At 49.2% G+C, this 12,899-nt stretch overlaps 1 pseudogene; it reads left to right on the top strand.

The window, feature by feature from the left end:
• The first annotated feature begins 1,030 nt into the window (after positions 1-1,030).
• LOC136335725 (coronin-1B pseudogene) lies at positions 1,031-11,676 on the top strand (annotated as a pseudogene).
• The last annotated feature ends 1,223 nt before the right edge of the window (positions 11,677-12,899 follow it).

The raw sequence follows: 12,899 nt of genomic DNA on the forward strand, positions 1-12,899 counted from the left end.
GCTCTTAACCATGACAAAGCCTGACATCACTAGGAAGAAAGTATAATTCAGGGTTCCAGTCCCCACACCCCCAGTCTGGCTGAAAGTCAAAGTGTCAACCACATTTCTGCAGAATTTGAAACTAGGCAGAGAAATCTGAGATAACCAGTCATAGGGTCTGACGTCAAAAGAAAGGGCACACGTTTACCTAGCCAGTAGGACTAGATGCCCTAGAGACCACTCCTCAGCTTCCCAGAAGCATGACTGGGAAGGTGAGGGGAAGGTCAGACCAGGTAAGCCCTGTTACCCTCACCTTGGAAAATGTCAATAAATTCTTCAGGATGCTACCTCAGGTATAGAAAAAAAAATAAGTAAAACAACAAGCTAAAGTGATGGAAACAGTGAAAGAGGTTATGGGCTGTTTGAAAAAACACATACCGTCTGCATGGGCAGGGTCTCTGGACTGCCATCCTAACCCACACAGCCACTGAGAAGGTGCACTTGACCCCAAAGACAGCCTTGGGCCCCCCCAAAGTATTCAAATGTAAGCAGTTTATTTTGGAAGTGGTTTTGGGAAACTCGGGTGATAGACTGGGGACATGGGATGGAGAAGGGAGGGCAGCTTACAAAGGGTTTGTTGTTAACCAAGTAGCCCCTGTGAACACCTAGAGCTAAGCCAACGGGGAGAAAGTGTAGACAGTGCCCCTCGGAGTCATGCCACCTCAGGTCCAGGAGCTGGGGTGTTCATCCACCAAGTATCAACATCTAGACTGGCAGCTTACTCTCTAGAGGGTCTTTTTTTATTGATTTTAGAGAAAAAGAGAAAGAGAGAGAGAGAGAGAGAAACATCATTTTGTTCTTTTACTTATTTGTGTATTTATTGGTTGATTCTTGTATGTGCCATGACCAGGGATTGAACCCACAACCTTGGGATGACACTCTAGCCAACTGAGCTACCTGGCCAGAGCATCCTAGAGGGTCTTAATTCCCAAGTACTTGCGGCAAGTGGGAGTTGGTAGCCATAGAGAGCCTCAGGCAAAGGTAAGTTAGCATGTGCAGAAGTGGTGAGAGCAAGTGGGTAAAGGTGGGTAAAGGTCCCAACAACATCTGCTACGGAGCCCGACCCGGCAGCGGCCAGGCTGGCTCCAGGCAGAAAGAGGTAAGCAGAGCGGAATCAGGAGAACTTGGGAGGGGAGCTCCTTTGCCCGGTCATCCTTCCACAGTGGGCTTAGAGAGCAGGTTAGCTCAGCTGGGGACAGAGCGCGACTGGGCTTCCAGCTTCACGCTGAGCTCCATAACCTCAAATGGGGAACCTGAACTTGGGCAGCTTCAGTTCCCTCTTTGGAAAATGGCGCCACAGTACCTCGTGGGATTATTGTGAGAACTGAACAAAATTCTGCACAGAAAGCTCTTAGCCTGGCATACCATAAAGGCTCAAAAAGAAAGTGTATCTATTTTTTTTAAATAACATTAACCCATGTTTTCTTATCAGGAAAGCGTGTCTGGTCCTGAAATTAGAGTCCTAAGGCTTCCAGATGTGAGGGGAGAAGGAGGGAGACTGAATAAAGATGAGACTGACAGCCAAAGGCAGGAAGTCAGAGGCCAGGGCTGGGGGCGGGGCGGGGGGCGGGGCAGGCAGCTGCGTCCTTCGCTGGAGCCAGGTCTGCCACAAGACCCTGAGTCTGACATCGTGAGCTGGTCGTGAATTAGGGCATGCTGAGTGGAAAACCCACAGCTTCCCCCCTGAAATCCCTCTTGCAAACTTCTAGCCATTTGGGAGGTAGAGGGAGGAATTCAGCAGTTAGGACAACCCTCTTCCCACTAATGCCCACCTTAGGGTGTTGGCTGAGGGCCAGGGCACCATCAAGATGAGACGAGCACTCTCCCCGTCCCCGCTATCTGGGCACTGGCCCCCATAAGGGAAGACCCCCAGTCCCAAGGTATTGATGCTTCCTCTCCAAAGAGAAATCACAACACAGAGTACTGACCCTTCCAAACCCATAACTTCTTCGGGCAACTGCCCTGCAAGTCATGTAGCATCTGGTGCCTACACACCACATACAGCATCTTCATCGGCTGTCAGCCATGACTCCCAAGGCCAGCTATAATCTTCAAGGTCAGCCAAGACTTCCAATGACAACCATGACTCCCAATGTCGGCCATGACCCCCAATATACTGAACAGGAAAAATAGGATTTGTGTTGCTCTATATTGCTGAGAGAACTCCATAAATCCTACCATACTTTCCATCTGTGGTCACTGGGGACAGGGTGGCTGTCTCCCCCCCAAACTATCTGCCCAAGTGTCATGTAGCCCTGCTGATAGTCTCCCTGCTTCACTTCATTTGGAACACATGTGTATCAGTATGTCCTGAACCTGCACATTTCTTGGGGACCCCATAGTTCCTACCAGGGCCATCACAAGCTTTCCATCAGCCCTACTATAAGGACATAAACCTGTGGGTGGCTTATTCCTAATTTAAATTTTTCTTGTTATATTATCAAGATGCAAATGACATTCCAACAAATCATCAGATTCCAGGTTCAAACATGTCACTTTTTCCCTCTTGTCTTTAATTCTGGGATGTGACTAGATCCTTGTGTTTTTCTCCTTCTCCTCCCAAGTATCATTCAATCCAGCTCTTCATCTACTTACCCAATTCATGAACAGAGTGTCTGAGGGCCTCTTCCATGCCCCCCCCCCAGCACCCAAAGTTTTCTCTCCTTGGCTCCGAACCAAGTTGATGAGATAGCATCTGCCAGGACAAGAACACAAACATCAGACATTCGTATTTGCCTAACCCATTCCTGCCAGCCCTCCCTAGAGGCATCCTGGGTGCGTGGATATTTATCTTGACTATCCAGATCTCCCCCCCTCTTGCTCTTACTAAATGGGTATGTGCTGTGTCCCAGTGTTTTCTGCCATGGGATGTTGATTGCTCCAATTGCCTTTTAATACAAGTACAACACTCACAACGAAGATGAATCCCTGCCTTCACCCTGGCACAACTGCACCATAAATTGCAGTTTATTGAAGAGAGAGTAAAAGGCAGCGCCCACGCAGCCTGCGTGCACGAGAGACAGCACCGGGGGAGAAGGAAGACAGCACCCCTCCAATACCCAACGCCATCATCTTGAGCCGTGAGATGGCCCCAGACAGGGGTGTGGGGCGGACTCATTGATCGCAATGGGTCCCGAAGCAGGCAGGGGTCCTGAGCTCAGAAGCCTCTCCACAGACTCACAGCCAAGCCTCCTGGGGCCCTCAGACCCCTAACATCTCACCATCACCAGAGCTGGACGCTTAAAGGCAGGTTTTTATGCATCACATTCTTTTTTTTCTAGGCAAGTCTATGTAATTCATTGTGTGAAGGGGAGATTAAAATTATTTTGGGGGCCATAAGATAAAAACCCGTAATAATAATAACTCGTGAACGACTGGACCACTGAAATGATATGTGCATATTTCTTTTTTTTCTCAAAAGATCTGACTCTGCATTTAAATTTGCAACAAGTTCTGTGACCCCCCAAAAAAGGAAGAAACAGCAAACTGCGTTCACTCCAATATTTACTACACCTTGATTTTGAACATGACCAAGGAAAGAAGGAAGTGCCTTTGGGTACCACCACTGCCTGAGGCACTTTAAATTTTATTTTTATTTTATTTATTCATTTTTAGAGAGGAGAGAGAGAGACAGAGACAGAGAGGGAGAGAGAGGAGAGAGAGACAGAGAGAGAGAAGGGGGGAGGAGCTGGAAGCATCAACTCCCATATGTGCCTTGACCAGGCAAGCCCAGGGTTTCGAACCGGCAACCTCAGCATTTCCAGGTCAACGCTTTATCCACTGCGCCACCACAGGTCAGGCAGCCTGAGGCACTTTATATGATCCCGTTGCTTTCTCATCTTAACTCTGTGAGGTAGTTATTACCAACAGCCCCATTTTTCAGATAAAGAAACTGAGGACAGAGTACAAGTTATTCCACATGCCATCCGGTTGATAAGAAAAATGGTAATAATATTAGCCAAAAAAAAATAGCTGGTGTTTCTGAGAGCTTAGTATTATATGTGCCATGCACTGTTCTAAACACTTTATGTGTGTTCGCTCATTAGATCTTCACTACAACCCATTGGGGCGATATTATTGTTGTTGTTGTCACTAATATCCTCATTTTACAGATGAGGAAGCTGGGACTCTGAGAAGTTAACTGATCCAAGGTCTCCCAACTCGTAAGGGGTGGAGCTTGGACTTGAAACTCATATGTCTGCATCGAGCCAAGACTCTTAACCTCTCAGACCTTTCTGGCGATCACTTTAATATCAGATTGACTTGACTGTTTAGGACCAGCAAAGATCACAGTATGTTCTATTCTAATTCCAGGGTTCACATTTGCAAGAGCCTCATCTTTATCTCTTTCTTGTGTTCAACCACAACTCACCACCCAAGAGCCTCTGCATCCATATTTGTAACAAAATAAGAGGTGAACAAAGCTCACGCAGACCTCAGGAAGTGAAGGGAATCAGGTCTGAACCCAAGTACAGCTGTCTGCCAAGTCTGAGCGCTGGGCCATGATGCAGCCACCTGCCCAACATCTCATCCTCCTGCATGGAAAGCCCTGGGCTTAGTGGGGAGCAGCGAGTCCCCGGAGGGTTCGTGTGAGGCACAGAGGGCAGACGGCTAGCCCTGGTTACCTCCAGAAGATTGCTCCAGAGACAACCAAAAATCAACCACATGGGTTGAGAGAGGCCCTTGGTTATCCAGATAGAGTAGGAGATTCCCCATCCCTCTGGCCAAGCAAGGAGTCAAAGATTCCTAAGACAAAACAGAAGTATCTTTCATCTCTCCTCCCACAGAGCTGCCAGTCCTCAGCAAGTCCCAGTGGGCAAGGGCACCTGTGTTTGTGCCCCAGCTCTGCTACTATACTGTTTCATGAGCATGAGTAAAATAGTTCTCCGAGCAATGGCTCCAATGCTGAGCAGCATTCATATAGTAATAATAACTCCTGTTCTTACACACATGCTCTTGCTCGCTCTCTCCCCCCCCCACCCCTCAGGGAGGTGAATGAAAATGCTTACCAAAAAAAAAAAAAAAAGTATGTGTTGTCTTCCGATTGTGAGTCTGTGACATTTGACCCCTTATCCAGGCAGAAGCCTTCCCACTACTATCTCTTGGCAAACATCTTTTTCCTCTCTTAACTCTCTTATCTCTTTTTCTTTATCTCTCTCTCTCTCTCTCTCTCTCTCTCTCACTTTCTCTGTTCTTTCTGGGCTTTCTCCTCTTTTGTCAATACATAATCCCTGATGACCCTCACCACACATCCCTTTTCTTGCTGGTTGGCTCACTTCTTTAAGGTTCCTAGCAGCTAGACTTGTACTTCAGCACCACGGCCAGAGCAAATCTCCCCCTTTCCTTAGGACAGTGGATGACTGGATTTCTGAGTCCTCCTCTCTCCTCGTCCATCCCTCTCACACCCCTTCTTTCTCCCCCTCCTCCTCTCCTTCTCTTATCCTTCCTCTTTCCCTTTCCTTTTCTTCCCCTCTACCTAATCCTATTTGAGCACACCTGTGGTGATGTCAAAATTGTGCCCATGGAGGGAAGTGTCTATGACAGATACAGGGACACAGTCCAGCTGGCCAAGAAAACATAGTTTGTGTGGGTACCAGGCACAAGCACCACCTGGAGATGCCTTGTCTTGGCTCTGACATCTGATTGATTTGGGCACTGAGCCCCTGTAGAAGGGATAAGGGATCAAAGGGGTTAAATACTGGGTGGACATTGCACTTACTGGTCCCAGGATGCACTAACTCCAAATGTGACATTTTCCATCCCAGTCCAGGGCAAGGAAAATCTTGGGGACTAAATGGGCTAAGAAGTAAGGACTCACCCTTTCTTACCACCCACCCACACGTGCTACCATCTCTTACTTTAAGCCCAGAAAAGAGAGTCCATGTTGTGCACATCCAGGTGTGCATATAATGGGCTCGGTGTGTACAGAGATGCGTGGGGGAGACAGGGAGGGCTAGGCCGAGAGGGACGTGTTCGTGAACAGCCCTAGCAATAGGATGAGATGCTGGTCAAATCAGCTTTAGAACAGGAAAAACCAACAGATACGATCCACCTGGGAAGAGGTTTATTACCTTGAGCAAAGAATTCTAAAAGAGTTAACATTTTTGAACAATTGATAAAGCCAAGCACTGCTAACTGCTTTATATGCATTGTGTCATCTAATTATGACAACAACTCTGTGAGGCGGGCACTATTTCCATCAGGTAGCTGAGAATATTGAAGCTCAGAGAGGTTGAGTAACTTGATCAGAGTCACACAGCTAGTCAGTGACAGACGCAGGCATAAGTGTTTAAACGACAAGAACAACGTGGTTGAAAGGGTTGAAAACTAGTTCTATGCAGGGAAGATCAATTAATTGGGCTTTAGCAAGCTTAGAAATTATTTTTCCTCCTGTCTTCAATCTCAACAAGAAATATTTATAAAAGCAATGACGATGAGTTTTTCTCTATGTATACAGGGTAGCAAAGAAAAGGAAATTGACTTAAATCAAAACATAGCTGTTTTTAACTGGATAAATGATAATAGACCTTACTGACAGGGTGTATTTTTCAAGCCAGGACACTGATGTCGCGATGCAAACAGCGCCAGACAAGGTTGCCGGGAGACCTGAGTTTGAATTCCGGCTCCCTCGCTAACTTGGCAAGGTGCTGCAGTTCTCTAGGCCTCCACCTCCCTCCAGGACGCCGGCCTTCCGGCTGCCAACAAGGAGGGGCTCCACCCGGGTTATCTGATTGTTCTTCCAGCTACAGCAGCTTGCATTCCCAAAAGGTGCTTCGTAACAAGGCTTCCTGCCCCACAAGAGCCACAGAAGAAGAAGCACTGGACCCTCTCCCCACCCGGGAGCTTAAGAAGCACGGCATCCCCAGCCACCGGTGGGGGCCACCTCCAACGTCAGTCCCCCAGGAAAAAGCTCACTGAATCTGCCTGGAGTGCCAGTTGATCCCCAGTCCTCTCTGGAACCAGTCACAGGCCTACCTGCTTCAGGTGCTAATACATCAATCAGGTGGGTTTCCTCGGGACAACTGAACTCATTCTTAAGCTCTCTTTTATGGCTTTTACTCAGAATTGATTTGAATAAATCAGTCGAATGCTGTCTCTACAATGGAACCAATTGTAAAAGAGCTTTATCTGCTCAGCTTTCAAAGCAAGTTGGAACTACCTCTTCCTGTTCCAGGGCTGATGGGGGCTGGGGCGGGGAAAGGCCAGGGGAGGAAACAGGCACAGTGAACTCAGCAAAAGAGGATTCCCCGAAAGGTGGGGACCCAAAGCCCCTCCAGGATTCCCCAGCAAGAAAGTCCCCCACAGGACCCACAACTGGCGAAGGAGACCAGATGGGATGTCCTGTATCTGCTCCTGATGCGAATGCCTTGAGATGGTACCTCCTTTTCTCACGTACAGGCTTGGGGCAGCAAGCTTTCCCTGAAATCTGTTTCCCTGGCTCGTCTGATTTCTCATCTCTTCTAAAGGACACAGCAAACACCAACTTCCATTGAGCTCTGCCAGTGTGCCAGGCACTGCAGCAAGTCTCAAAGGCACCTTCAATTCAACAATCCCAGCTGCCCAAGCTTTCTTGCTATACTGCAATTGCCCCCAAAGCCTTGCCTACCTCAGGATCTTTGCATGTGCCATTCCCTCTGCCTCTTTTTAATTCACACACATACACACACACACACCCAGCCTTGCAAGTCTGGCTCCTTTTCTTTCTTAACATCTCTTCTCCAATGCGACCTCCTTCCAGGAGTCTTCTGCAAAGCCCCAATCTAAATCAGACCCTCAGCTATTATTCCCTCATGGATGATCCAATTCTTTTTCTCCATATCACTTTATAGCATAGGAGCAAGATGGTGTCCTGTTGAGGGATACAGGTATGGGAATTGGGGACTTGTGGGTAAATCCTCATTTCTCCTTCTATTATATGTGACTTTGAGCATGTTACTTAATCACTCTGTGCCTCAGTCTGCTCACCTAAAAAGTGGGGGGCTATAAAAGCACCCACCTCTTAGAGCTGCTATAAAGATGGACAGAGCTGACGTCAGTAGTGTGCTTAGAAATAAGTAAGCTAAGTAAGTGCTGGCAGGTAGTGAGCACTCCATAAACACCTGCTGTTACTTGTGCTGGGACAGTTTGATTCACGTCTGTCTCCCCACAAGCCTGGGTGCTCCACGAATGTGGAGCTTGGTCATCCTGCCCTAGTGCCTAGTTCAGTGCCTGGCACCTTTGAGGACTAAACAATTACCTGTTGAAGGAATGGAAATTTTGTTTGTTTGTTGTATTGTGTTTACTTTATGCAGGCTTTCAATACACAAAGCAAAAATGGTACTGATTTTTGCCACTTTACAGATGGGAAAATTAAGTCTAGAAACTTTGATTTATCCAAGCCTGGCCAATCAGGTGTCCAAGCAAAGTGAGAGCCCATGTGGCCAGCACTTTCCTCACCAGAGGACAGGAAGCAGAAACTCAAGACTGTCCCCTTTCCCTCTGGGACCAGAGGCTACCACACCCTAACAATAAGGACGTCATATGTCACAGCTCAGTGCAGGGACCAGACTTCGGCACGGCCTGCACACTTGCCCACCTTCCCCTCCCAGGGGGTTCTGACGAGCTACAAGATCAGGCCTCAGGCCCTGGCTGATGGCGCAAGAAGGGGACCAGGACAGCAATACTGTGGCTGAAGTCCTGGGGGCTCAGAGGGCTTCACTCTTGAATGAACTCATCAATCAGAATGTCTGGCACCCAGGGGAGGGCATTCATGTAGTGATTTGACCTTCACAATAAATCAGAGGTCAAGACACATACTTTCGCTCACTGTTATCCCCAGCACTCGTGGCAAAGAGCAGCCCTGGATAATTATTTGTTGAATGGGTGAGTGAATAAATGAGTGGCTGAATGAATACAAGGCTGAATAAATCAATCACAGTAATACTGATAATCTTATTTGTCTACCTTCCCCCCTTCCTCTCCCTAACTCCTGATTTGGGGGGGGGGGAGCAGGACATTATAATCGCGAAGAGAGCAGACTTTGAAACCAAACTGCCTTGGTTCAAATCCCAGCTCCACCACTAACTAACTGTGTGACACTGAACAAGTGATCTAGCCCCTCTGGGCCTCAGTTTCCCCATCTATAACATAAGGGTGTCAATCCTTTTCTAGTGAGACTGTGAGAATTAGATGGGTTCATACGTACACAGCACTGGGAACAGTGTCGGGCACAGAGCAGGTTCTCAAAATAAGCGTTAGCAGTTACTATTACCGTGCCGGCTTTTCGCTGTCTGTTTATTATTTTCAGCCTTATTTGTTTTGCCTCCTGCGAAAAGCTTCCTTGAGCCCTTTTGGAGAAGAGGCAGAACACAAATCGATTTAATAAATGAACTACTCAACTATAACATTTACAAGGTGGACCTAAGCTAACAGGTTTTTGTTCTAACAAAACACTCTTGCAAATGAAACTGTCTACGTTGGTCACATCTTTTGAAATGTTAAATGCTCATACCCTCTGCCCCGGAAACCTCACTTCTAGGGACTGATCCTAGAGCGATGCTTACATGCCTGAGCCAAGATGGTGTACAAGGAAATTCACTGCAGCATCATTTAGGAAAGCAAATCACCAGAAACAGGATACATGTCCACACTTGGAAGAGGGGCTAAATAAGTGGCCATGAAGCAGAATATACGCAGCTGCTAAGAAATGGAGCAAAGTTGTACATGTTGACATGGAGAGATCTGCAAGACATACGTATGGCTTATGAAAAAAAGGAAGTTGCAGAATGCTGTTTCGAGTGTGGTTTCATTCATGCATCTAAATACACACACACACATATATCTACACACTTACCACAGTCATTATCCACATCTTACAGGTGAAGAAACTGAGGCTCAGAACCCTAATGGCTCGGGGCTAGGAAATGACAGCCCACGCCCCTCCCACTCTGCCTGTGACAGGGTCTCAGCACAGAGAGACAGACACTGGAGATCACAGCACGCGGAGTTCAAGGAGCCATCCTGGACACAGATAAAGAGAAACTAAAGCAGCTGCAGATGCTGACAGTGAGCAGAGCCTTGGGCTACACACTGGCTTTTCTTTTTTATTTTAATTTGGGGGGGAGGGGGTTAGTCCTAATGTCTTACTGTATCTCTCTTTCTGAACTCACCATTTGGAATAACAATTTCTAAAAAATGTGCAATTCCGCAAAAATAAATAAAAAAGATTTTTTAACAAAATATAACATGTTACAACCTTGAAGACATGCTCACTGAAATAAGCCAGACACAAAAAGACACATCTTGCCTCCCTGCTTCCCAGAGGCTGGTGCTGCGGTTCCCAGGCGCCCCCCACAGGCCGCATTGACAGGCCTGCCCAGGGGCGGATGGGCACAGGGGACCTGACCTGGACATCCACTGGTGTCCCCGCAGCGATGAAGTCATCGCCCGCAGCTCAGAGGACTGGACAGTCATGGTGTGGCAGGTCCCAGAGGACCAGCTAGCTCCCCACTGACAGAGCCCGCGCAGGTGCTGGAGGGGCACACCAAGTGAGTGGGCATCCTTACCTGGCACCACGGCCGCATGTGCTGTTCAACACAGGCTGCGACAACGTGGCGCTCACGTGGAACGCGGGCACAGCCGAGGAGCTTGTACCGCCTGGCCAGCCTGCACCCCGACCTCATTACAATGTCAGCTGGACCTACAAGGGCAGCCCCTTCTGGTCTGTGTGAAAGGACAGGAGAGTGTGCGTCGTCGACCCTGGGGCACCCTGGTGGCAGAGCAGGAGAAGGCTCATGAGGGGACGGACGAAGGGAAGCAGGGCATCTTCCTGGCGGATGGCACGGTGTTCACCCCAGGCTTCAGCCACGTGAGCACGTGGTGCTGGCACTCTGGGAAAACCTCCAAGAACCCCTGGCCCTGCAGGAGCTGGACTCAAGCAGCAGGACCCTGGTGCCCTTTTACGACCCCAACTCCAGTGTGATCTTTATCTGCCACCAGGGCAACTCCAGCATCCGGCACTCTGAGTCACAGAGGAGCCCCGCCACACCCAGTTCCTGAACACGCCCACCAGGGGCGGCGTGCCCAAGAGAGGCCCGGGAGTCCGCCAGTGGGAGCTGGCCGGGTTCCACCGACTGCGTGAACGCAAGTGCTAGTCCATTGCCATGACTGCGCTGGAAAGGATGAGCCGTGGCCTGACCCAGCAGGACCCCAGGCGGCCCTGGAGGCAGAGGAGTGGGTGAGCAGGGGGGGCACCCATCCCGTCCTCATCGCCCTGTGGAAGGCCTCTGTGCCCAGCCAACAGCGGGACCTGCAGGTCAGCCGGGACAAGGCGCTGACAGCCAGCCTGGCGTGGCCCTTGGCTCCACTCACCTGGGGACCCCCACACCTGCCACCTCCACCGGTCCAACCACCCCCGGTAGCAGCCTGGCTGGGGCTGGGGAGGCCGGGGAGTCGGAGGGGGCTATGCCGGAGCTGTGGGCACTAAGAGCGTTTGTCAAGGAGCGAGGGGAGGGAATTGGCAGCCTGGAGGAGCAGCTGGGCCACGTGGGGAGTGGGGACACATGGGACCATGGCCGAGGGGTGCTATTCCACCCGCACCTTCTCCTCCTCTACCCTCTGCTCACTCAGCCTCTGCCGGCAGGTCACACTGCTGGCTGACTGCCCCGCCCCCGCCCCCTGCCCCTGCCGACAACCTCTGGGGCAGGTCCAGGGGCCAGTCCGCACCGACCCATCCTACGGGCCCAGGTCAGAGCCACGGCCTGCTTTCGTCATTGTTACTGGGGGGGGGGGGGGGCGGTACCAAGGCGAGCTTAGACTCTGAGAGAGCATCTCCCACCCCCACCTGGACCCCTGCTCCCTTCTTGAAGGAGTGGGAGGGGTGGGCTCTGTATTCTCTTTCTTAAAAAAACAACAATATATCTTGTATGAGTTCACTCACGTACGGTACCTAGAATCATCAGACTCACAGGCAGGAAGCAGAATGGTCGTGGGGGAGAGGAGGGTGCAAGTGCATGTCTAATGCCTGCAGAGTTTCAGTGTGGGGGCCGGAAAGTTCTGGAGAGGGTGGTGGTGATGGTTGCACGACAATGTGAATGTACTTAACGCCTCTAAATGCTACACTTTAAATGGTTAACATGGTAACTTTTATTATGTATACTCTCGACCAAAAAATAAAATGTTTTAAACAGAACAAAAGCTTTACAAACGTGCTGTTGTCCTGAGCCACCTGGATGAAGCCTGAGGGCGATGGCTGGGGTCAGGGTCAAAGACGAAAGAGGCTCCTCTGTGAGGACCGCCACCCACGCCTCACCCTAGGTCCCCATCCTGCCCCTGCCTGCAGCCTGAAGCAGTTGGTCAAAACTCCTGTATCTTCACTTTCTTTGAGAAAACATTTTTTTTCCTAAATCAATGGATCCATAACAATTATAAATTACTTCCAAATTTAGTCAAAAGACCAAATAATAACCTTATGATAAACACTGTTGGGTCCCAAATTCATACTCTCCTGCTCTGAGTCCATTTTCCACATAATAGGAATTTCCACTCTGGCATATGATCCTGTTCTGAAGAATGTATGATATCACCCTCCGAAATTTAAGGTGTGTCCCCAAACTACTCAGGTTCACTCAGTGACCAATGATCCAGATTCATTCAAATCTATTTGAACACTGTCCTGGTTAGAATGCTCTTAAAATCAAGTAATGAAATCCGTACTCAAGCTGGCTCACTCAATAAGGAAATCTGTATGGCCTACTTGCATGAATAGCTGGCCTGTGGTAAGGCAGGGTCTGAGTGCCTTATGTACCTGGATAATCCCATCGAGATCCCAGACTCTTTCCATCTCTCTCCTCTGCCAGCTTCAATCTGCACTCCACCCTGAG

Source organism: Saccopteryx bilineata, chromosome 4 (assembly GCF_036850765.1).
Source record: "Saccopteryx bilineata isolate mSacBil1 chromosome 4, mSacBil1_pri_phased_curated, whole genome shotgun sequence".
NCBI classification, from domain to species: domain Eukaryota; kingdom Metazoa; phylum Chordata; class Mammalia; order Chiroptera; family Emballonuridae; genus Saccopteryx; species Saccopteryx bilineata.